Below are 23324 nucleotides of genomic sequence, written 5' to 3'. Positions count from 1 at the left end.
CAGTACTGTACCCCAGTGTTACACAGTGACAGACCCATCCCCACCAGTACTGTGCCCCAGTGTTATACAGTGACAGACCCATCCCCACCAGTACTGTGCCCCAGTGTAATACAGTGACAGACCACTGCCCACCAGCACTGCACCCGTGTTATAGTGTCAGCCCTGTTCCCACCAGAACTGTACCCCAGTGTTATGCAGTGACAGACCTGTCCCCACCAGTACTGTACCCCAGTGTTATACAGTGTCAGCCCTGTCCCCACCAGTACTGCACTCCAGTGTTATGCAGTGTCAGAACTGTCCCCACCAGTACTGTACTGCAGTGTAAGACAGTGTCAGACCTGTCCCCGCAAGCACTGTACCCGTGTTATACAGCGACAGACATATCCCCAGCAGTACTGCACTCCAGTGTTATACAGTGTCAGACCTGTCCCCACCAGTACTGCACTCCAGTGTTATGCAGTGTCAGACCTGTCCCCACCAGTACTGTACCCCAGTGTTATACAGTGTCAGACCAGTCCCCACCAGTACTGTACCCGTGTTAGACAGCGTCAGAGCTGTCCCCTCCAGTACTGTACCCCAGTGTTATACAGTGACAGACCTGTCCCCACCAGTACTGTACCCCAGTGTTATACAGTGACAGACCTGTCCCCACCAGGACTGTACCACAGTGTCACTCAGTGACAGACCTGTTCCCGCAGTACTGTACCCCAGTGTTATACAGTGTCAGACCTGTCCCCACCAGTACTGTACCCGTGTTAGACAGCGTCAGAGCTGTCCCCTCCAGTACTGTACCCCAGTGTTATACAGTGTCAGACCTGTCCCCACCAGTACTGTAACCCAGTGTTATACAGTGTCAGACCTGTCCCCACCAGTACTGTACCCGTGTTAGACAGCGTCAGAGCTGTCCCCTCCAGTACTGTACCCCAGTGTTATACAGTGTCAGACCTGTCCCCACCAGTACTGTACCGCAGTGTGAGACAGTGTCAGACCTGTCCCCACCAGTACTGTACCCCAGTGTTTAGCAGAGACAGACATATCCCCACCAGTACTGTACCCCAGTGTAATACAGTGACAGACCAGTCCCCACCAGTACTGTACCCCAGTGTTATACAGTGAAAGACCTGTCCCCACCAGTACTGTACCCCAGTGTTATACAATGACAGACCTGTCCCCACCAGGACTGTACCGCAGTGTCACTCAGTGACAGACCTGTCCCCACCAGTACTGTACCGCAGTGTAAGACAGTGTCAGACCTGTCCCCACAAGCACTGTACCCCAGGGTTATACAGCGACCGACATATCCCCACCAGTACTGTACCCCAGTGCTACACAGTGACAGACCGGTTCCCACCAGTACTGTACCCCAGTGTTATAGTGACAGACCTGTCCGCACCAGTACTGTTCCCCAGTGTTAGACAGTGACAGACCTGTCCCCACCAGTACTGTACCCCAGTGTTATACAGTGACAGACCAGTCCCCACCAGTACTGCACCCGTGTTATAGTGTCAGCCCTGTCCCCACCAGTACTGTACCCCAGTGTTATACAGTGACAGACCTGTCCCCACCAGTACTGTACCCCAGTGTTATACAGTGACAGACCAGTCCCCACCAGTACTGCACCCGTGTTATAGTGTCAGCCCTGTCCCCACCAGTACTGTACCCCAGTGTTATACAGTGACAGACCTGTCCCCACCAGTACTGTACCCCAGTGTTATACAGTGACAGACCTGTCCCCACCAGTACTGTACCCCAGTGTTATACAGTGACAGACCTGTCCCCACCAGGACTGTACCACCGTGTCACTCAGTGACAGACCTGTTACCACCAGTACTGTACCCCAGTGTGATACAGTGTCAGACCTGTCCCCACCAGTACTGTACCCCAGTGTTATGCAGTGTCAGACCAGTCCCCACCAGTACTGTACCCGTGTTGGACAGCGTCAGAGCTGTCCCCTCCAGTACAGTACCCCAGTGTTATACAGTGTCAGACCTGTCCCCAACAGTACTGCACTCCAGTGTTATGCAGTGTCAGACCTGTCCCCACCAGTACTGTACCGCAGTGTAAGACAGTGTCAGACCTGTCCCCACAAGCACTGTACCCCAGTGTTATACAGTGACAGACCTGTCCCCACCAGTACTGTACCCCAGTGTTACAGTGACAGACCTGTCCCCACCAGTACTGTACCCCAGTGTTATACAGTGACAGACCTGTCCCCACCAGCACTGTACCCCAGTGTTACACAGTGACAGACCTGTCCCCACCAGTACTGTACCCCAGTGTTATACAGCAACAGAACTCTACCCACCAGTACTGTACCCCAGTATGATACAGTCACAGACCAGTCCCCACCAGTACTGTACCCCAGTGTTATACAGTGACAGACCTGTCCCCACCAGTACTGTCCCCCAGTGTTATAGAGTGACAGACCCATCCCCACCAGTACTGTGCCCCAGTGTTATACAGTGACAGACCACTGCCCACCAGCACTGCACCCGTGTTATAGTGTCAGCCCTGCTCCCACCAGTACTGTACCCCAGTGTTATGCAGTGACAGACCTGTCCCCACCAGTACTGTACCCCAGTGTTATACAGTGTCAGCCCTGTCCCCACCAGTACTGCACTCCAGTGTTATGCAGTGTCAGAACTGTCCCCACCAGTACTGTACCGCAGTGTAAGACAGTGTCAGACCTGTCCCCACAAGCACTGTACCCGTGTTATACAGCGACAGACATATCCACAGCAGTACTGCACTCCAGTGTTATACAGTGTCAGACCTGTCCCCACCAGTACTGCACTCCAGTGTTATGCAGTGTCAGACCTGTCCCCACCAGTACTGTACCCCAGTGTTATACAGTGTCAGACCTGTCCCCACCAGTACTGCACTCCAGTGTTATGCAGTGTCAGAACTGTCCCCACCAGTACTGTACCGCAGTGTAAGACAGTGTCAGACCTGTCCCCGCAAGCACTGTACCCGTGTTATACAGCGACAGACATATCCCCAGCAGTACTGCACTCCAGTGTTATACAGTGTCAGACCTGTCCCCACCAGTACTGCACTCCAGTGTTATGCAGTGTCAGACCAGTCCCCACCAGTACTGTACCCCAGTGTTACACAGTGTCAGACCAGTCCCCACCAGTACTGTACCCGTGTTAGACAGCGTCAGAGCTGTCCCCTCCAGTACTGTACCCCAGTGTTATACAGTAACAGACCTGTCCCCACCAGTACTGTACCCCAGTGTTATACAGTGACAGACCTGTCCCCACCAGGACTGTACCACAGTGTCACTCAGTGACAGACCTGTCCCCGCAGTACTGTACCCCAGTGTTATACAGTGTCAGACCTGTCCCCACCAGTACTGTACCCGTGTTAGACAGCGTCAGAGCTGTCCCCTCCAGTACTGTACCCCAGTGTTATACAGTGTCAGACCTGTCCCCACCAGTACTGTACCCGTGTTAGACAGCGTCAGAGCTGTCCCCACCAGTACTGTACCCCAGTGTTTAGCAGAGACAGACATATCCCCACCAGTACTGTACCCCAGTGTAATACAGTGACAGACCAGTCCCCACCAGTACTGTACCCCAGTGTTATACAGTGAAAGACCTGTCCCCACCAGTACTGTACCCCAGTGTTATACAATGACAGACCTGTCCCCACCAGGACTGTACCGCAGTGTAAGACAGTGTCAGACCTGTCCCCACAAGCACTGTACCCCAGGGTTATACAGCGACCGACATATCCCCACCAGTACTGTACCCCAGTGCTACACAGTGACAGACCGGTCCCCACCAGTACTGTACCCCAGTGTTATAGTGACAGACCTGTCCGCACCAGTACTGTTCCCCAGTGTTATACAGTGACAGACCTGTCCCCACCAGTACTGTACCACAGTGTCACTCAGTGACAGACCTGTCCCATCAGTACTGTACCCCAGTGTTATACAGTGACAGACCTGTCCCCACCAGTACTGTACCCCAGTGTTATACAGTGTCAGACCTGTCCCCACCAGTACTGTACCCCAGCGTTATACAGTGTCAGACCGTCCCCACCAGTACTGTACCCCAGTGTTATACAGTGACAGACCCATCCCCACCAGTACTGTACCCCAGTGTAATACAGTGAAAGACCCGTCCCCACCAGTACTGCACCCCAGTGTTATACAGTGACAGACCTGTCCCTACCAGTACTGTCCCCCAGTGTTACACAGTGACAGTCCTGTCCCCACCAGTACTGTACCCCAGTGTTATACAGCAACAGAACTGTCCCCACCAGTACTGTACCCCAGTGTCAGACAGTGACAGACCTGTCCCCACCAGTACTGTACCCCGGTGTTATACAGTGACAGACCCATCCCCACCAGTACTGTGCCCCAGTGTTATACAGTGACAGACCCATCCCCACCAGTACTGTGCCCCAGTGTAATACAGTGACAGACCACTGCCCACCAGCACTGCACCCGTGTTATAGTGTCAGCCCTGTTCCCACCAGTACTGTACCCCAGTGTTATGCAGTGACAGACCTGTCCCCACCAGTACTGTACCCCAGTGTTATACAGTGTCAGCCCTGTCCCCACCAGTACTGCACTCCAGTGTTATGCAGTGTCAGAACTGTCCCCACCAGTACTGCACTCCAGTGTTATGCAGTGTCAGAACTGTCCCCACCAGTACTGTAACGCAGTGTAAGACAGTGTCAGACCTGTCCCCGCAAGCACTGTACCCGTGTTATACAGCGACAGACATATCCCCACCAGTACTGCACTCCAGTGTTATGCAGTGTCAGACCAGTCCCCACCAGTACTGTACCCGTGTTAGACAGCGTCAGAGCTGTCCCCTCCAGTACTGTACCCCAGTGTTATACAGTAACAGACCTGTCCCCACCAGGACTGTACCCCAGTGTTATACAGTGACAGACCTGTCCCCACCAGGACTGTACCACAGTGTCACTCAGTGACAGACCTGTCCCCGCAGTACTGTACCCCAGTGTTATACAGTGTCAGACCTGTCCCCACCAGTACTGTACCCGTGTTAGACAGCGTCAGAGCTGTCCCCTCCAGTACTGTACCCCAGTGTTATACAGTGTCAGACCTGTCCCCACCAGTACTGTACCCGTGTTAGACAGCGTCAGAGCTGTCCCCACCAGTACTGTACCCCAGTGTTTCGCAGAGACAGACATATCCCCACCAGTACTGTACCCCAGTGTAATACAGTGACAGACCAGTCCCCACCAGTACTGTACCCCAGTGTTATACAGTGAAAGACCTGTCCCCACCAGTACTGTACCCCAGGCTTATACAGCGACCGACATATCCCCACCAGTACTGTACCCCAGTGCTACACAGTGACAGACCGGTCCCCACCAGTACTGTACCCCAGTGTTATAGTGAGAGACCTGTCCGCACCAGTACTGTTCCCCAGTGTTAGACAGTGACAGACCTGTCCCCACCAGTACTGTACCCCAGTGTCATACAGTGACACACCTGTCCCCACCAGTACTGTACCCCAGTGTCATACAGTGACAGACCTGTCCCCACCAGTACTGTACCCTAGTGTTATACAGTGACAGACCTGACCCCACAAGTACTGTACCCGTGTTATGCAGTGACAGACCTGTCCCCACCAGTACTGTACCCCAGTGTTATACAGTGACAGACCTGTCCCCACCAGTACTGTACCCCAGTGTTATAGTGTCAACCTGTCCCCACCAGTACTGTAACCCAGTGTTATACAGTGTCAGACCTGTCCCCACCAGTACTGTACCCCAGTGTTATACAGCGTCAGACCGTCCCCACCAGTACTGTACCCCAGTGTTATACAGCGACAGACCCATCCCCACCAGTACTGTACCCCAGTGGAATACAGTGACAGACCCGTCCTCACCAGTACTGCACCCCAGTGTTATATAGTGTCAGACCTGTCCCCACCAGGACTGTGCCCCAGTGTTATCAAGTGTCAGACCTGTCCCCACCAGTACTGTACCCCAGTATTATACAGTGACAGACCCGTCCCCACCAGTACTGTACCCCAGTGTTATACAGTGACAGAACTGTCCCCACCAGTACTGTACCCGAGTGTTATACAGCGACAGACCTGTCCCCACCAGGACTGTACCCCAGTGTTATACAGTGACAGACCTGTCCCCACCAGTACTGTACCCCAGTGTTACACAGTGACAGACCTGTCCCCACCAGTACTGTACCCCAGTGTTACACAGTGACAGACCTGTCCCCACCAGTACTGTACCCCAGAGTTAAACAGCAACAGAACTGTCCCCACCAGTACTGTACCCCAGTGTCACACAGTGTCCGACCTGTCCCCACCAGTACTGTACCCCCGTGTGATACAGTGACAGACCCGTTCCCACCAGTACTGTACCTGTGTTATACAGTGAACGACCTGTACCCACCAGTACTGTACCCCAGTGTTATACAGTGTCAGACCTGTCCCCACCAGTACTGTACCCCAGTGTAATAGTGTCAGACCTGTCCCCACCAGTACTGTACCCCAGTGTAATACAGTGTCAGACCTGTCCCCACCAGTACTGTACCCCAGTGTTATACAGTGACAGACCCGTCCCCACCAGTACTGTACCCGTGTTACACAGCGTCAGAACTGACCCCTCCAGTACTCTACGCCAGTGTTAGACAGTGTCAGACCTGTCCCCACCAGTACTGTACCCCAGTGTTATACAGTGTCAGACCATTCCCCACCAGTACTGTACCCCAGTGTTATACAGTGACAGACCCATCCCCACCAGTACTGTGCCCCAGTGTAATACAGTGACAGACCAGTCGCCACAAGTACTGCCCCCGTGTTATAGTGTCAGACCTGTCCCCACCGGTACTGTACCCCAGTGTTATACAGTGACAGACCTGTCCCCACCAGTACTGTACCCCAGTGTTATCCAGTGACAGACCTGTCCACACCAGTACTGTACCCCAGTGTTAGACAGCATCAGACCTGACCCCTCCAGTACTGTACGCTAGTGTTATACAGTGGCAGACCTGTCCCCACCAGTACTGTACCCCAGTGTTATACAGTGTCAGACCTGTCCCCACCAGTACTGTACCCCAGTGTTATACAGTGACAGACCTGTCCCCACCAGTACTGTACCCCAGTGTTATACAGTAACAGACCTGTCCCCACCAGTACTGTACACCAGTGTTATACAGTGACAGACCTGTCCCCACCAGGACTGTACCACAGTGTCACTCAGTGACAGACCTGTCCCATCAGTACTGTACCCCAGTGTTATACAGTGACAGACCTGTCCCCACCAGTACTGTACCCCAGTGTTATACAGTGTCAGACCTGTCCCCACCAGTACTGTACCCCAGCGTTATACAGTGTCAGACCGTCCCCACCAGTACTGTACCACAGTGTTATACAGTGACAGACCCATCCCCATCAGTACTGTACCCCAGTGTAATACAGTGAAAGACCCGTCCCCACCAGTACTGCACCCCAGTGTTATACAGTGACAGACCTGTCCCTACCAGTACTGTCCCCCAGTGTTACACAGTGACAGTCCTGTCCCCACCAGTACTGTACCCCAGTGTTATACAGCAACAGAACTGTCCCCACCAGTACTGTACCCCAGTGTCAGACAGTGACAGACCTGTCCCCACCAGTACTGTACCCCGGTGTTATACAGTGACAGACCCATCCCCACCAGTACTGTGCCCCAGTGTTATACAGTGACAGACCCATCCCCACCAGTACTGTGCCCCAGTGTAATACAGTGACAGACCACTGCCCACCAGCACTGCACCCGTGTTATAGTGTCAGCCCTGTTCCCACCAGTACTGTACCCCAGTGTTATGCAGTGACAGACCTGTCTCCACCAGTACTGTACCCCAGTGTTATACAGTGTCAGCCCTGTCCCCACCAGTACTGCACTCCAGTGTTATGCAGTGTCAGAACTGTCCCCACCAGTACTGTACCGCAGTGTAAGACAGTGTCAGACCTGTCCCCACAAGCACTGTACCCGTGTTGTACAGCGACAGACATATCCACAGCAGTACTGCACTCCAGTGTTATACAGTGTCAGACCTGTCCCCACCAGTACTGCACTCCAGTGTTATGCAGTGTCAGACCTGTCCCCACCAGTACTGTACCCCAGTGTTATACAGTGTCAGACCTGTCCCCACCAGTACTGCACTCCAGTGTTATGCAGTGTCAGAACTGTCCCCACCAGTACTGTACCGCAGTGTAAGACAGTGTCAGACCTGTCCCCGCAAGCACTGTACCCGTGTTATACAGCGACAGACATATCCCCAGCAGTACTGCACTCCAGTGTTATACAGTGTCAGACCTGTCCCCACCAGTACTGCACTCCAGTGTTATGCAGTGTCAGACCAGTCCCCACCAGTACTGTACCCCAGTGTTACACAGTGTCAGACCAGTCCCCACCAGTACTGTACCCGTGTTAGACAGCGTCAGAGCTGTCCCCTCCAGTACTGTACCCCAGTGTTATACAGTAACAGACCTGTCCCCACCAGTACTGTACCCCAGTGTTATACAGTGACAGACCTGTCCCCACCAGGACTGTACCACAGTGTCACTCAGTGACAGACCTGTCCCCGCAGTACTGTACCCCAGTGTTATACAGTGTCAGACCTGTCCCCACCAGTACTGTACCCGTGTTAGACAGCGTCAGAGCTGTCCCCTCCAGTACTGTACCCCAGTGTTATACAGTGTCAGACCTGTCCCCACCAGTACTGTACCCGTGTTAGATAGCGTCAGAGCTGTCCCCACCAGTACTGTACCCCAGTGTTTAGCAGAGACAGACATATCCCCACCAGTACTGTACCCCAGTGTAATACAGTGACAGACCAGTCCCCACCAGTACTGTACCCCAGTGTTATACAGTGAAAGACCTGTCCCCACCAGTACTGTACCCCAGTGTTATACAATGACAGACCTGTCCCCACCAGGACTGTACCGCAGTGTCAGACAGTGTCAGACCTGTCCCCACAAGCACTGTACCCCAGGGTTATACAGCGACCGACATATCCCCACCAGTACTGTACCCCAGTGCTACACAGTGACAGACCGGTCCCCACCAGTACTGTACCCCAGTGTTATAGTGACAGACCTGTCCGCACCAGTACTGTTCCCCAGTGTTAGACAGTGACAGACCTGTCCCCACCAGTACTGTACCCCAGTGTCATACAGTGACACACCTGTCCCCACCAGTACTGTACCCCAGTGTCATACAGTGACAGACCTGTCCCCACCAGTACTGTACCCCAGTGTTATACAGTGACAGACCTGACCCCACAAGTACTGTACCCGTGTTATGCAGTGACAGACCTGTCCCCACCAGTACTGTACCCCAGTGTTATACAGTGACAGACCTGTCCCCACCAGTACTGTACCCCAGTGTTACAAAGTGTCAGACCTGTCCCCACCAGTACTGTACCCCAGTGTAATAGTGTCAGACCTGTCCCCACCAGTACTGTACCCCAGTGTAATACAGTGTCAGACCTGTCCCCACCAGTACTGTACCCCAGTGTTATACAGTGACAGACCCGTCCCCACCAGGACTGTACCCGTGTTACACAGCGTCAGAACTGACCCCTCCAGTACTGTACGCCAGTGTTATACAGTGTCAGACCTGTCCCCACCAGTACTGTACCCCAGTGTTATACAGTGTCAGACCTGTCCCCACCAGTACTGTACCCCAGTGTTATACAGTGACAGACCCATCCCCACCAGTACTGTGCCCCAGTGTAATACAGTGACAGACCAGTCCCCACAAGTACTGCACCCGTGTTATAGTGTCAGACCTGTCCCCACCGGTACTGTACCCCAGTGTTATACAGTGACAGACCAGTCCCCACCAGTACTGTACCCCAGTGTTATCCAGTGACAGACCTGTCCACACCAGTACTGTACCCCAGTGTTAGACAGCATCAGACCTGACCCCTCCAGTACTGTACGCCAGTGTTATACAGTGGCAGACCTGTCCCCACCAGTACTGTACCCCAGTGTTATACAGTGTCAGACCTGTCCCCACCAGTACTGTACCCCAGTGTTATACAGTGACAGACCCATCCCCACCAGTACTGTGCCCCAGTGTAATACAGTGACAGACCAGTCCCCACCAGTACTGCACCCGTGTTATACAGTGACAGACCTGTGCCCACCGGTCCTGTACCCCAGTGTTATACAGTGACAGACCTGTCCCCACCAGTACTGTACCCCAGTGTTATACAGTAACAGACCTGTCCCCACCAGTACTGTACACCAGTGTTATACAGTGACAGACCTGTCCCCACCAGGACTGTACCACAGTGTCACTCAGTGACAGACCTGTCCCACCAGTACTGTACCCCAGTGTTATACAGTGACAGACCTGTCCCCACCAGTACTGTACCCCAGTGTTATACAGTGTCAGACCTGTCCCCACCAGTACTGTACCCCAGCGTTATACAGTGTCAGACCGTCCCCACCAGTACTGTACCCCAGTGTTATACAGTGACAGACCCATCCCCACCAGTACTGTACCCCAGTGTAATACAGTGAAAGACCCATCCCCACCAGTACTGTACCCCAGTGTAATACAGTGAAAGACCCGTCCCCACCAGTACTGCACCCCAGTGTTATACAGTGACAGACCTGTCCCCACCAGTACTGTACCCCAGTGTCAGACAGTGACAGACCTGTCCCCACCAGTACTGTACCCCAGTGTAATACAGTGAAAGACCCGTCCCCACCAGTACTGCACCCCAGTGTTATACAGTGACAGACCTGTCCCTACCAGTACTGTCCCCCAGTGTTACACAGTGACAGTCCTGACCCCACCAGTACTGTACCCGAGTGTTATACAGCGACAGACCTGTCCCCACCAGGACTGTACCCCAGTATTATACAGTGCCAGACCGTCCCCACCAGTACTGTACCCCAGTGTTACGCAGTGACACTCCTGTCCCCACCAGTACTGTACCCCAGTGTTATACAGCAACAGAACTGTCCCCACCAGTACTGTACCCCAGTGTTATACAGTGTCCGAACTGTCCCCACCAGTACTGTACCCCAGTGTGATTCAGTGACAGACCCGTCCCCACCAGTACTGTACCCGTGTTATACAGTGAACGACCTGGACCCACCAGTACTGTACCCCAGTGTTACAGTGTCAGACCTGTCCCCACCAGTACTGTACCCAACTGTTATACAGTGACAGACCCATCCCCACAAGTACTGCACCGGTGTTATAGTGTCAGACCTGTCCCCACCGGTACTGTACCCCAGTGTTATACAGTGGCAGACCTGTCCCCACCAGTACTGTACCCCAGTGTTATACAGTAACAGACCTGTCCACACCAGTACTGTACACCAGTGTTATACAGTGACAGACCTGTCCCCACCAGGACTGTAACACAGTGTAATGCAGTGACAGACCAGTCCCCACCAGTACTGTACCCCACTGTTATACAATGACAGACCTGTCCCCACCAGGACTGTACCGCAGTGTCACTCAGTGACAGACCTGTCCCCACCTGTACTGTACCGCAGTGTAAGACAGTGTCAGACCTGTCCCCACCAGTACTGTACCCCAGTGTTATACAGTGACAGACCTGTCCCCACCAGTACTGTACCCGAGTGTTATACAGCGACAGACCTGTCCCCACCAGGACTGTACCGCAGTGTAAGACAGTGTCAGACCTGTCCCCACCAATACTGTTCCCCAGTGTTATACAGTGACAGACCTGTCCCCACCAGTACTGTACCCCAGTGTCATACAGTGACAGACCTGTCCCCACCAGTACTGTACCCCAGTGTCATACAGTGACAGACCCGTCCCCACCAGTACTGCACCCCAGTGTTATATAGTGTCAGACCTGTCCCCACCAGGACTGTACCCCAGTGTTATAAAGTGTCAGACCTGTCCCCACCAGTACTGTACCCCAGTATTATACAGTGACAGACCCGTCCCCACCAGTACTGTACCCCAGTGTTACACAGTGACAGACCTGTCCCCACCAGTACTGTACCCCAGTGTCATACAGTGACAGACCTGTCCCCACCAGTACTGTACCCAGTGTGAGACAGTGACAGACCTGACCCCACAAGTACTGTACCCCAGTGTTATACAGTGACAGACCTGTCTCCACCAGTACTGTACCCCAGTGTTATACAGTGACAGACCTGTCCCCACCAGTACTGCACCCCAGTGTTATAGTGACAGACCTGTCCCCACCAGTACTGTACCCCAGTGTTATCCAGTGTCAGAGCTGTCCCCTCCAGTACTGTACCCCAGTGTGATACAGTGTCAGACCTGTCCCCACCAGTACTGTACCCCAGTGTTATACAGTGAGAGACCTGTCCACACCAGTACTGTACCCCATTGTTATAGTGTCAGACCTGTCCCCACCTGTACTGTACCCCAGCGTTATACAGTGTCAGACCGTCCCCACCAGTACCGTACCCCAGTGTTATACAGTGACAGACCCATCCCCACCAGTACTGTACCCCAGTGTAATACAGTGACAGACCCGTCCCCACCAGTACTGCACCCCAGTGTTATATAGTGTCAGACCTGTCCCCACCAGTACTGTACACCAGTGTTATGAAGTGTCAGACCTGTCCCCACCAGTACCGTACCCCAGTATTATACAGTGACAGACCTGTCCCCACCAGTACTGTACCCGAGTGTTATACAGTGACAGACCTGTCCCCACCAGTACTGTACCCCAGTGTTACACAGTGACAGACCTGTCCCCACCAATACTGTACCCCAGAGTTAAACAGCAACAGAACTGTCCCCACCAGTACTGTACCCCAGTGTCATACAGTGTCCGACCTGTCCCCACCAGTACTGTACCCCAGTGTGATACAGTGATAGACCCGTTCCCACCAGTACTGTACCCGTGTTATACAGTGACAGACCCGTCCCCACCAGTACTGTACCCGCGTTACACAGCGTCAGACCTGACCCCTCCAGTACTGTACGCCAGTGTTATACAGTGTCAGACCTGTCCCCACCAGTATGGTACCCCAGTGTTATACAATGTCAGACCTGTCCCCACCAGTACTGTACCCCAGTGTTATACAGTGACAGACCAGTCCCCACCAGCACTGCACCCGTGTTATAGTGTCAGCCCTGTCCCCACCAGTACTGTACCCCAGTGCTATACAGTGACAGACCTGTCCCCACCAGGACTGTACCACCGTGTCACTCAGTGACAGACCTGTTACCACCAGTACTGTACCCCAGTGTGATACAGTGTCAGACCTGTCCCCACCAGTACTGTACCCCAGTGTTATGCAGTGTCAGACCAGTCCCCACCAGTACTGTACCCCAGTGTTATACAGTGACAGACCTGTCCCCACCAGTACTGTACCCCAGTGTTACACAGTGACAGACCTGTCCCCACCAGTACTGTACCCCAGTGTTATACAGCAACAGAACTCTACCCACCAGTACTGTACCCCAGTATGATACAGTCACAGACCAGTCCCCACCAGTACTGTACCCCAGTGTTATACAGTGACAGACCTGTCCCCACCAGTACTGTACCCCAGTGTTATACAGTGACAGACCCATCCCTACCAGTACTGTGCCCCAGTGTTATACAGTGACAGACCCATCCCCACCAGTACTGTGCCCCAGTGTAATACAGTGACAGACCAGTGCCCACCAGCACTGCACCCGTGTTATAGTGTCAGCCCTGTCCCCACCAGTACTGTACCCCAGTGTTATACAGTGTCAGACCTGTCCCCAATAGGACTGTACCCCAGTGTTATTCAGTGACAGACTCATCCCCACCAGTACTGTACCCCAGTGTAACAGTGACAGACCAGTCCCCACCAGTACTGCACCCCAGTGTTTCAGTGTCAGACCTGCCCCCACCAGTACTGTACCCCAGTGTAAGACAGCGTCATAGCTGTCCCCACCAGTACTGTACCCCAGTGTTATACAGTGACAGACCTGTATCCACCAGGACTGTACCCCAGTGTTATACAGTGACAGACCTGTCCCCACCAGTATTGTACCCCAGTGTTATACAGTGTCAGAGCTGTCCCCACCAGCACTGTACCCCAGCGTGATACAGTGTCAGACCTGTCCCCACAAGCACTGTACCCCCGTGTTATACAGCGACAGACATATCCCCACCAGTACTGTCCCCAGTGCTACACAGTGAGAGACATGTCCCCACCAGTACTGTACGCCAGTGTGATACAGCAACAGACCTGTCCCCACCAGTACTGTACCCCAGTGTGAGAATGTGACAGACCTGACCCCACAAGTACTGTACCCCAGTGTTATACAGTGACAGACCTGTCCCCACCAGTACTGTACCCCAGTGTGATACAGCAACAGACCTGTCCCCACCAGTACAGTACCCCAGTGTTATACAGTGTCCGACCTGTCCCCACCAGTACTGTACCCCAGTGTGATACAGTGACAGACCCGTCCACAATCAATACTGTACCTGTGTTATGCAGTGAACGACCTGTACCCACCAGTACTGTACCCCAGTGTCAGAATGTCAGACCTCTCCCCACCAGTACTGTACCCCAGTGTTATAGTGACAGACCTGTCCCCACCATTACTGTACTCCAGTGTTATAGTGACAGACCTGTCCCCACCAGTACTGTACCCCAGTGTTATACAGTGACAGACCTGTCCCCACCAGTACTGTACCCCAGTGTTATAGTGTCAGACCTGTCCCCACCAGGACTGTACCCCAGTGTTATAAAGTGTCAGACCTGTCCCCATCAGTACTGTACCCCAGTATTATACAGTGACAGACCCGTCCCCACCAGTACTGTACCCCCGTGTTATACAGCGACAGACATATCCCCACCAGTACTGTCCCCAGTGCTACACAGTGAGAGACATGTCCCCACCAGTACTGTACGCCAGTGTGATACAGCAACAGACCTGTCCCCACCAGTACTGTACCCCAGTGTGAGAATGTGACAGACCTGACCTCACAAGTACTGTACCCCAGTGTTATACAGTGACAGACCTGTCCCCACCAGTACTGTACCCCAGTGTGATACAGCAACAGACCAGTCCCCACCAGTACAGTACCCCAGTGTTATACAGTGTCCGACCTGTCCCCACCAGTACTGTACCCCAGTGTGATACAGTGACAGACCCGTCCCCAATCAGTACTGTACCTGTGTTATGCAGTGAACGACCTGTCCCCACCAGTACTGTACCCCAGTGTCAGAATGTCAGACCTCTCCCCACCAGTACTGTACCCCAGTGTTATACAGTGACAGACCTGTCCCCACCAGTACTGTACCCCAGTGTTATAGTGACAGACCCGTCCCCACCAGTACTGTACCCCAGTGTTATACAGTGACAGACCTGTCCCCACCAGTACTGTACCCCAGTGTTATAGTGACAGACCCGTCCCCACCAGTACTGTACCCCAGTGTTATACAGTGACAGACCTGTCCCCACCAGTACTGTACCCCAGTGTTATACAGTGTCAGTCCTGTCCCCACCAGTACTGTACCCCAGTGTAAAACAGTCAGACCTGTCCCCACAAGTACTGTACCCCAGTGTTATACAGTGACAGACCTGTCCCCACCAGTACTGTACCCGAATGTTATACAGTGACAGATCTGTCCCCACCAGTACTGTACCCCAGTGTTACACAGTGACAGACCTGTCCCCACCAATACTGGACCCCAGTGTTACACAGTGACAGACCTGTCCCCACCAGTACTGTACCCCAGTGTTATACAGCAACAGAACTGTCCCCGCCAGTACTGTACCCCAGTGTTATACAGTGTCCGACCTGTTCCCACCAGTACTGTACCCGTGTTATACAGTGAACGACCAGTACCCACCAGTACTGTACCCCTGTGTTATGCAGTGTCAGACCTGTCCCCACCAGTACTGTACCCCAGTGTGATACAGCAACAGACCTGCCCCCATCAGTACTGTACCCCAGTGTTATACAGTGACAGACCTGTACCCACCAGGACTGTACCCCAGTGTTATGCAGTGAACGACCTGTACCCACCAGTACTGTACCCCAGTGTCAGAATGTCAGACCTCTCCCCACCAGTACTGTACCCCAGTGTTATACAGTGACAGACCTGTCCCCACCAGTACTGTACCCCAGTGTTATACAGTGACAGACCCGTCCCCACCAGTACTGTACCCCAGTGTTTTACAGTGACAGACCTGTCCCCACCAGTACTGTACCCCAGTGTTACACAGTGTCAGTCCTGTCCCCACCAGTACTGTACCCGTGCTATACAGTCAGACCTGTCCCCACAAGTACTGTACCCCAGTGTAATACAGTGACAGACCTGTCCCCACCAGTACTGTACCCGAATGTTATACAGTGACAGATCTGTCCCCACCAGTACTGTACCCCAGTCTTTTACAGTGACAGACCCGTCCCCACCAGTACTGTACCCGTGTTACACAGTGACAGACCCGTCCCCACCAGTACTGTACCCCAGTGTTATACAGTGACAGACCTGTCCCCACCAGTACTGTACCCCAGTGTTATACAGTGTCAGTCCTGTCCCCACCAGTACTGTACCCCAGTGTTATACAGTCAGACCTGTCCCCACAAGTACTGTACCCCAGTGTTATACAGTGACAGACCTGTCCCCACCAGTACTGTACCCGAATGTTATACAGTGACAGATCTGTCCCCACCAGTACTGTACCCCAGTCTTTTACAGAGACAGACCCGTCCCCACCAGTACTGTACCCGTGTTACACAGTGACAGACCTGTCCCCACCAGTACTGTACCCCAGTGTGATACAGTGACAGACCCGTCCCCACCAGTACTGTACCCGTGTTATACAGTGAACGACCAGTACCCACCAGTACTGTACCCCAGTGTTACAGTGTCAGACCTGTCCCCACCAGTACTGTACTCCAGTGTTATACAGTGTCCGACCTGTCCCCACCAGTACTGTACCTCAGTGCGATACAGTGACAGACCCGTCCCCACCAGTACTGACCCGTGTTATGCAGTGAACGATCTGTACCCACCAGTACTGTACCCCAGTGTCATAATGTCAGACCTGTCCCCACCAGTACTGTACCCCAGTGTTATACAGTGACAGACCTGTCCCCACCAGTACTGTACCCCAGTGTTATACAGTGTCAGACCTGTCCCCACAAGCACTGTACCCCAGTGTTATAAAGCGACAGACATATCCCCACCAGTACTGTCCCCAGTGCTACACAGTGACAGACCTGTACCCACCAGTACTGTACTCCAGTGTGATACAGCAACAGACCTGTCCCCACCAGTACAGTACCCCAGTGTGATACAGTGACAGACCCGTCCCCACCAGTACTGTACCCCAGTGTTATACAGTGACAGACCTGTCCCCACCAGGATGTACCCCAGTGTTATACAGTGTCAGACCTGTCCCCACAAGTACTGTACCCCAGTGTTATACAGTGTCAGACCTGTCCCCACAAGTACTGTACCCCAGTGTGATACAGCAACAGACCTGTCCCCACCAGTACAGTACCCCAGTGTGATACAGTGACAGACCCGTCCCCACCAGTACTGTACCCCAGTGTTATACAGTGACAGACCTGTCCCCACCAGGATGTACCCCAGTGTTATACAGTGACAGACCTGTCCCCACCAGGATGTACCCCAGTGTTATACAGTGTCAGACCTGTCCCCACAAGTACTGTACCCCAGTGTTATACAGTGTCCGACCTGTCCCCACCAGTACTGTACCCCAGTGTGACACAGTGACAGACCCGTCCCCACCAGTACTGTACCCCAGTGTTATACAGTGACAGACCTGTCCCCACCAGGATGTACCCCAGTGTTATACAGTGTCAGACCTGTCCCCACAAGTACTGTACCCCAGTGTTATACAGTGTCAGACCTGTCCCCACAAGTACTGTACCCCAGTGTAATACAATGACAGACCAGTCCCCACCAGTACTGCACCCATGTTATAGTGTCAGACCTGTCCCCACCGGTACTGTACCCCAGTGTTTCCAGTGACAGACCTGTCCCCACCAGTACTGTACCCCAGTGTTAAACAGTGACAAACCCGTCCCCACCAGTACAGTATGCCAGTGTTTTCAGTGTCAGAACTGTCCCCACCAGTACTGTACCCCAGTGTTATACAGTGACAGACCTGTCCACACAAGTACAGTTCCCCAGTGTTATACAGTGACAGACCCGTCCCCTCCAGTACTGTATGCCAGTGTTATACAGTGTCAGACTGGTCCCCACCAGTACTGTACCCCAGTGTTGTAGTGACAGATCTGTCCCCACCAGTACTGTACCCCAGTGTTATACAGTGTCAGACCTGTCCCCAACAGTACTGTACCCCAGTGTTATACAGTGACAGACACGTCCCCACCAGTACTGTACCCGTGTTACACAGCGACAGACCTGTCCCCACCAGTACTGTACCCCAGTGTTATACAGTGTCAGACCTGTCCCCACCAGTACTGTACCCGTGTTACACAGCGACAGACCTGTCCCCACCAGTACTGTACCCCAGTGTTATGCAGCAACAGACCTGTCCCCACCAGTACTGTACCCCAGTGTTACACAGTGACAGACCTGTCCCCACCAGTACTGTACCCCAGTGTTATACAGTGTCAGACCTGTCCCCACCAGTACAGTACCCCAGTGTTATACAGCAACAGAACTGTCCCCACCAGTACTGTACCCCAGTGTTATGCAGTGTCCGACCTGTCCCCACCAGTACTGTACCCCAGTGTGATAGTGACAGACCCGTCCCCACCAATACTGTACCCGTGTTATACAGTGAACGACCTGTACCCACCAGTACTGTTCCCCAGTGTTATACAGTGACAGATGTGTCCCCACCAGTACTGTACCCAGTGTTATCCAGTGACAGACCCGTCCCCACCAGTACTGTACCTGTGTTGCACAGCGACAGACCTGTCCCCACCAGTACTGTACCCCAGTGTAATACAGTGACGGACCTGTCCCCACCAGTACTGTACCCCAGTGTCATACAGTGACAGATCCGTCCCCACCAGTACAATACACCAGTGTTATACAGTGTCAGACCTGTCCCCACCAGTACTGTACCCCAGTTTTATACAGTGTCAGACCTGTCCCCACCACTACTGTACCCCAGTGTTATAGTGACAGACCTGTCCCCACCAGTACTGTACCCCAGTGTTATACAGTGTCAGAGCTGTCCCCACCAGTACTGTATGCCAGTGTCATACAGTGACAGACCTGCCCCCACCAGTACTGTATGCCAGTGTCATACAGTGACAGACCTGCCCCCACCAGTACTGTACCCCAGTGTTATACAGTGTCAGAGCTGTCCCCACCAGTACTGTATGCCAGTGTCATACAGCAACAGACCTGTCCCCACCAGTTCGTAGCCACGAGGTAATGGTGCAGCTGTACAAAACTCCGGTGAGACCGCACCTGGAGTATTGCGTGCAGTTCTGGTCACCGCATTATAGGAAGGATGTGGAAGCTATGGAAAGGGTGCAGAGGAGATTTACTAGGATGTTGCCTGGTATGGAGGGAAGGTCTTACGGGGAAAGGCTGAGGGACTTGAGGTTGATTTCGTTGGAGAGAAGGAGGAGGAGAGGTGACTTAATAGAGACATATAAGATAATCAGAGGGTTAGATAGGGTGGATAGTGAGAGTCTTTTTCCTCGGATGGTGATGGCAAACACGAGGGGACATAGCTTTAAGTTGAGGGGTGATAGATATAGGACAGATGTCAGAGGTAGTTTCTTTACTCAGAGAGTAGTAGGGGCGTGGAACGCCCTGCCTGCAACAGTAGTAGACTCGCCAACTTTAAGGGCATTTAAGTGGTCATTGGATAGACATATGGATGAAAATGGAATAGTGTCGGTCAGAAGGTTTCACAGGTCGGCGCAACATCGAGGGCCGAAGGGCCTGTACTGCGCTGTAATGTTCTAAAAAAGTACTGTCCCCCAGTGTTATGCAGTGACAGACCTGTCCCCACCAGTACTGTACCCCAGTGTTATACAGTGACAGACCCGTCCCCACCAGTACTGTACCCCAGTGTCATACAGTGACAGACCTGTCCCCACCAGTACTGTACCCCAATGTTATACAGTGACAGACCTGTCCCCACCAGTACTGTACCCCAGTGTTATACAGTGACAGACCCGTCCCCACCAGTACTGTACCCCAGTGTCATACAGTGACAGACCTGTCCCCACCAGTACTGTACCCCAGTGTCATACAGTGACAGACCTGTCCCCACCAGTACTGTACCCCAGTGTTATACAGTGACAGACCCGTCCCCACCAGTACTGTACCCCAGTGTCATACAGTGACAGACCTGTCCCCACCAGTACTGTACCCGTGTTATACAGTGTCAGACCTGTCCCCACCAGTACTGTACTCCAGTGTTATACAGTGACAGACCGATCCCCACCAGTACTGTACCCCAGTGTAATACAGTGACAGACCCGTCCCCACCAGTACTGCACCCCAGTGTTATACAGGGTCAGACCTGTCCCCACGAATACTGTACCCCAGTGCTATTCAGTGTCAGTCCTGTCCCCACCAGGACTGGACCCCAGTGTTATACAGTGTCAGACCTGTCCCCACAAGTACTGTACCCCAGTGTCATACAGTGACAGACCTGCCCCCACCAGTACTGTACCCCAGTGTTATACAGTGACAGACCTGTCCAAACCAGTACTGTACCCCAGTGTTATACAGTGACGGACCCGTCCCCACCAGTACTGTATGCCAGTGTTAGACAGTGTCAGAACTGTCCCCACCAGGACTGTACCCCAGTGTTATACAGTGACAGACCTGTCCACACAAGTACTGTACCCCAGTGTTATACAGTGTCAGACTGGTCCCCATCAGTACTGTACCCCAAAGTTATCCAGTGACAGACCTGTCCCCACCAGTACTGTACCCCAGTGTTATACAGTGACAGACATGTCCGCACCAGTACTGTACTCCAGTGTTATACAGTGACAGACCTGTCCCCACCAGTACTGTACCCCAGTGTTACACAGTGTCAGACCTGTCCCCACCAATATCGTAACCCTGTGTAATTATACAGTGTCAGATCTATCCCCACCAATATCGTAACCCTGTGTAATTATACAGTGTCAGACGTGTCCCCATCAGTCCTGGTGGCACAGTGGCGCAATGGTTAGCACCGCAGCCTCACAGCTCCAGCGACCCGGGTTCAATTCTGGGTACTGCCGGTGTGGAGTTTGCAGTAGTGTATCCCAGTGTTATAGTGACACACCTGTCCCCACCAGTACTGTACCCCAGTGTTATACAGTGACAGACCTGTCCCCACCAGTACTGTACCCCAGTGTTATCAAGTGACAGACCTGTCCCCACCAGTACTGTACCCCAGTGTTATACAGTGACAGACCCGTCCCCACCAGTACTGTACCCCAGTGTTATACAGTGACAGACCCGTCCCCACCAGTACTCTCCCCCAATGTTATACAGTGACAGACCCGTCCCCACCAGTACTGTACCCCAGTGTTATACAGTGACAGACCCGTCCCCACCAGTACTCTCCCCCAATGTTATACAGTGACAGACCCGTCCCCACCAGTACTGTACCCCAGTGTTATACAGTGACAGACCCGTCCCCACCAGTACTCTCCCCCAATGTTATACAGTGACAGACCCGTCCCCACCAGTACTCTCCCCCAATGTTATACAGTGACAGACCCATCCCCACCAGTACTGTACCCCAGTGTTATACAGTGACAGACCCGTCCCCACCAGTACTCTCCCCCAATGTTATACAGTGACAGACCAGTCCCCACCAGTACTCTCCCCCAATGTTATACAGTGACAGACCTGTCCCCACCAGCACTGTACCCCAGAGTTGATGCAAATAAATGTAATTTACACATTTTATATTTTTATAATAGATATCTATTTAAATCGACTTGACATCCATTTTGTCTTTTTATCGATAATTAAAGTTTTACTGTGTCCCGCAAGTCCAAATACATTTTTCTGAACCAAAAGTATAAAAGGCGATTGAGCAAGGGTGCATACATGAAGTTGGGTCACCAATAAAACATGATCTCACTGAATGGTGGGAACAGTTTCGAGGGGCTGAATGGCCTCCTCCTGTTGCTATGTTCCAGTACATTGGAGATATCTATTGTGGAATATCTCTGGATTATTTCAGGTATAATGTAAATCTCTGAATAAATTATATTTTCAATTAGATTATTGAATTATAATTAATATATTTATTGACCCTAGTTATATTAATATTTTGTACAGTAATTTATTGATGCTTATACTTATTTCCCCACATTCCTTCCACCACTGGTAATAGGCCCCGGGCCCTGTTCACCCTCTCCCCGGGCCTCACCCTCTCCCCGGGCCTCACCCTCTCCCCGGGCCCTATTCACCCTCTCCCCGGGCCCTATTCACCCTCTCCCCGGGCCCTGTTCACCCTCTCCCCGGGCCCTGTTCACCCTCTCCCCGGGCCCTGTTCACCCTCTCCCCGGGCCCTATTCACCCTCTCCCCGGGCCCTATTCACCCTCTCCCCGGGCCCTATACACCCTCTCCCCGGGCCCTATTCACTCTCTCCCCGGGCCCTATTCACCCTCTCCCCGGGCCCTATTCACCCTCTCCCCGGGCCCTATACACCCTCTCCCCGGGCCCTATTCACCCTCTCCCCGGGCCCTATTCACCCTCTCCCCGGGCCCTATACACCCTCTCCCCGGGCCCTATTCACCCTCTCCCCGGGCCCTATTCACCCTCTCCCCGGGCCCTATACACCCTCTCCCCGGGCCCTATTCACCCTCTCCCCGGGCCCTGTTCACCCTCTCCCCGGGCCCTGTTCACCCTCTCCCCGGGCCCTATTCACCCTCTCCCCGGGCCTCGGCTCTCCCTCAGGCCTCTCCCTGCTCCACATTCACGCTATTCCCGGGCCTCCAGTCCCCGCCACCGGGCTGATGAGGCCAAGCTCCGAGCCGGGCGGCAACCGCCCACTTACATTGTCCGGGAGGCCGCGCTGAAGCCGCGGCTCCTCCTGCTCCTGCGGCCGGCGCCGCTCACTCTGCTCCCGAGGCCGTGCGTCCAGCGCGCGCCCCCGGCGCGCCACCGCCGTCCAGCGCGCTCCCCCCGCGCGCCCCCGCCGGCCAGCGCGCGCCCCCCCCCGCGCAGGCGCGCTGAGGAATCCGAGTTGGCGGCTGTTCATTTCAAATCCCGGTCCAGCGACCTGAGCACAGAATCGAGGCGGACACTCCGGAATAGGACCGAGGGAGGGCCGGACAGTCGGAGGGTCAGTGATGAGGGAGGGCCGGACAGTCGGAGGGTCAGTCATGAGGGAGGGCCGGACAGTCGGAGGGTCAGTGATGAGGGAGGGCCGGACAGTC

General features: G+C 53.5%; 1 protein-coding gene across 1 annotated transcript in view; it reads right to left on the bottom strand.

Annotated features, from left to right (window-relative positions):
* fastk (Fas-activated serine/threonine kinase) overlaps nt 1-23046 on the bottom strand; it is a 223642-nt gene extending 200596 nt beyond the window's left edge. Inside the window, exon 1 of the mRNA XM_068031041.1 lies at nt 22943-23046. The gene's annotated coding sequence lies outside the window, so the exon portion shown is untranslated. The remainder of the gene's footprint in view (nt 1-22942) is intronic.
* Nucleotides 23047-23324: the final 278 nt, after the last annotated feature.

This window comes from Heterodontus francisci, chromosome 5 (genome assembly GCF_036365525.1).
Source record: "Heterodontus francisci isolate sHetFra1 chromosome 5, sHetFra1.hap1, whole genome shotgun sequence".
NCBI classification, from domain to species: Eukaryota; Metazoa; Chordata; class Chondrichthyes; order Heterodontiformes; family Heterodontidae; genus Heterodontus; species Heterodontus francisci.
Note: the sequence above shows the minus strand (reverse complement) of the source record. Positions and strands in the feature narration are given on the sequence as shown.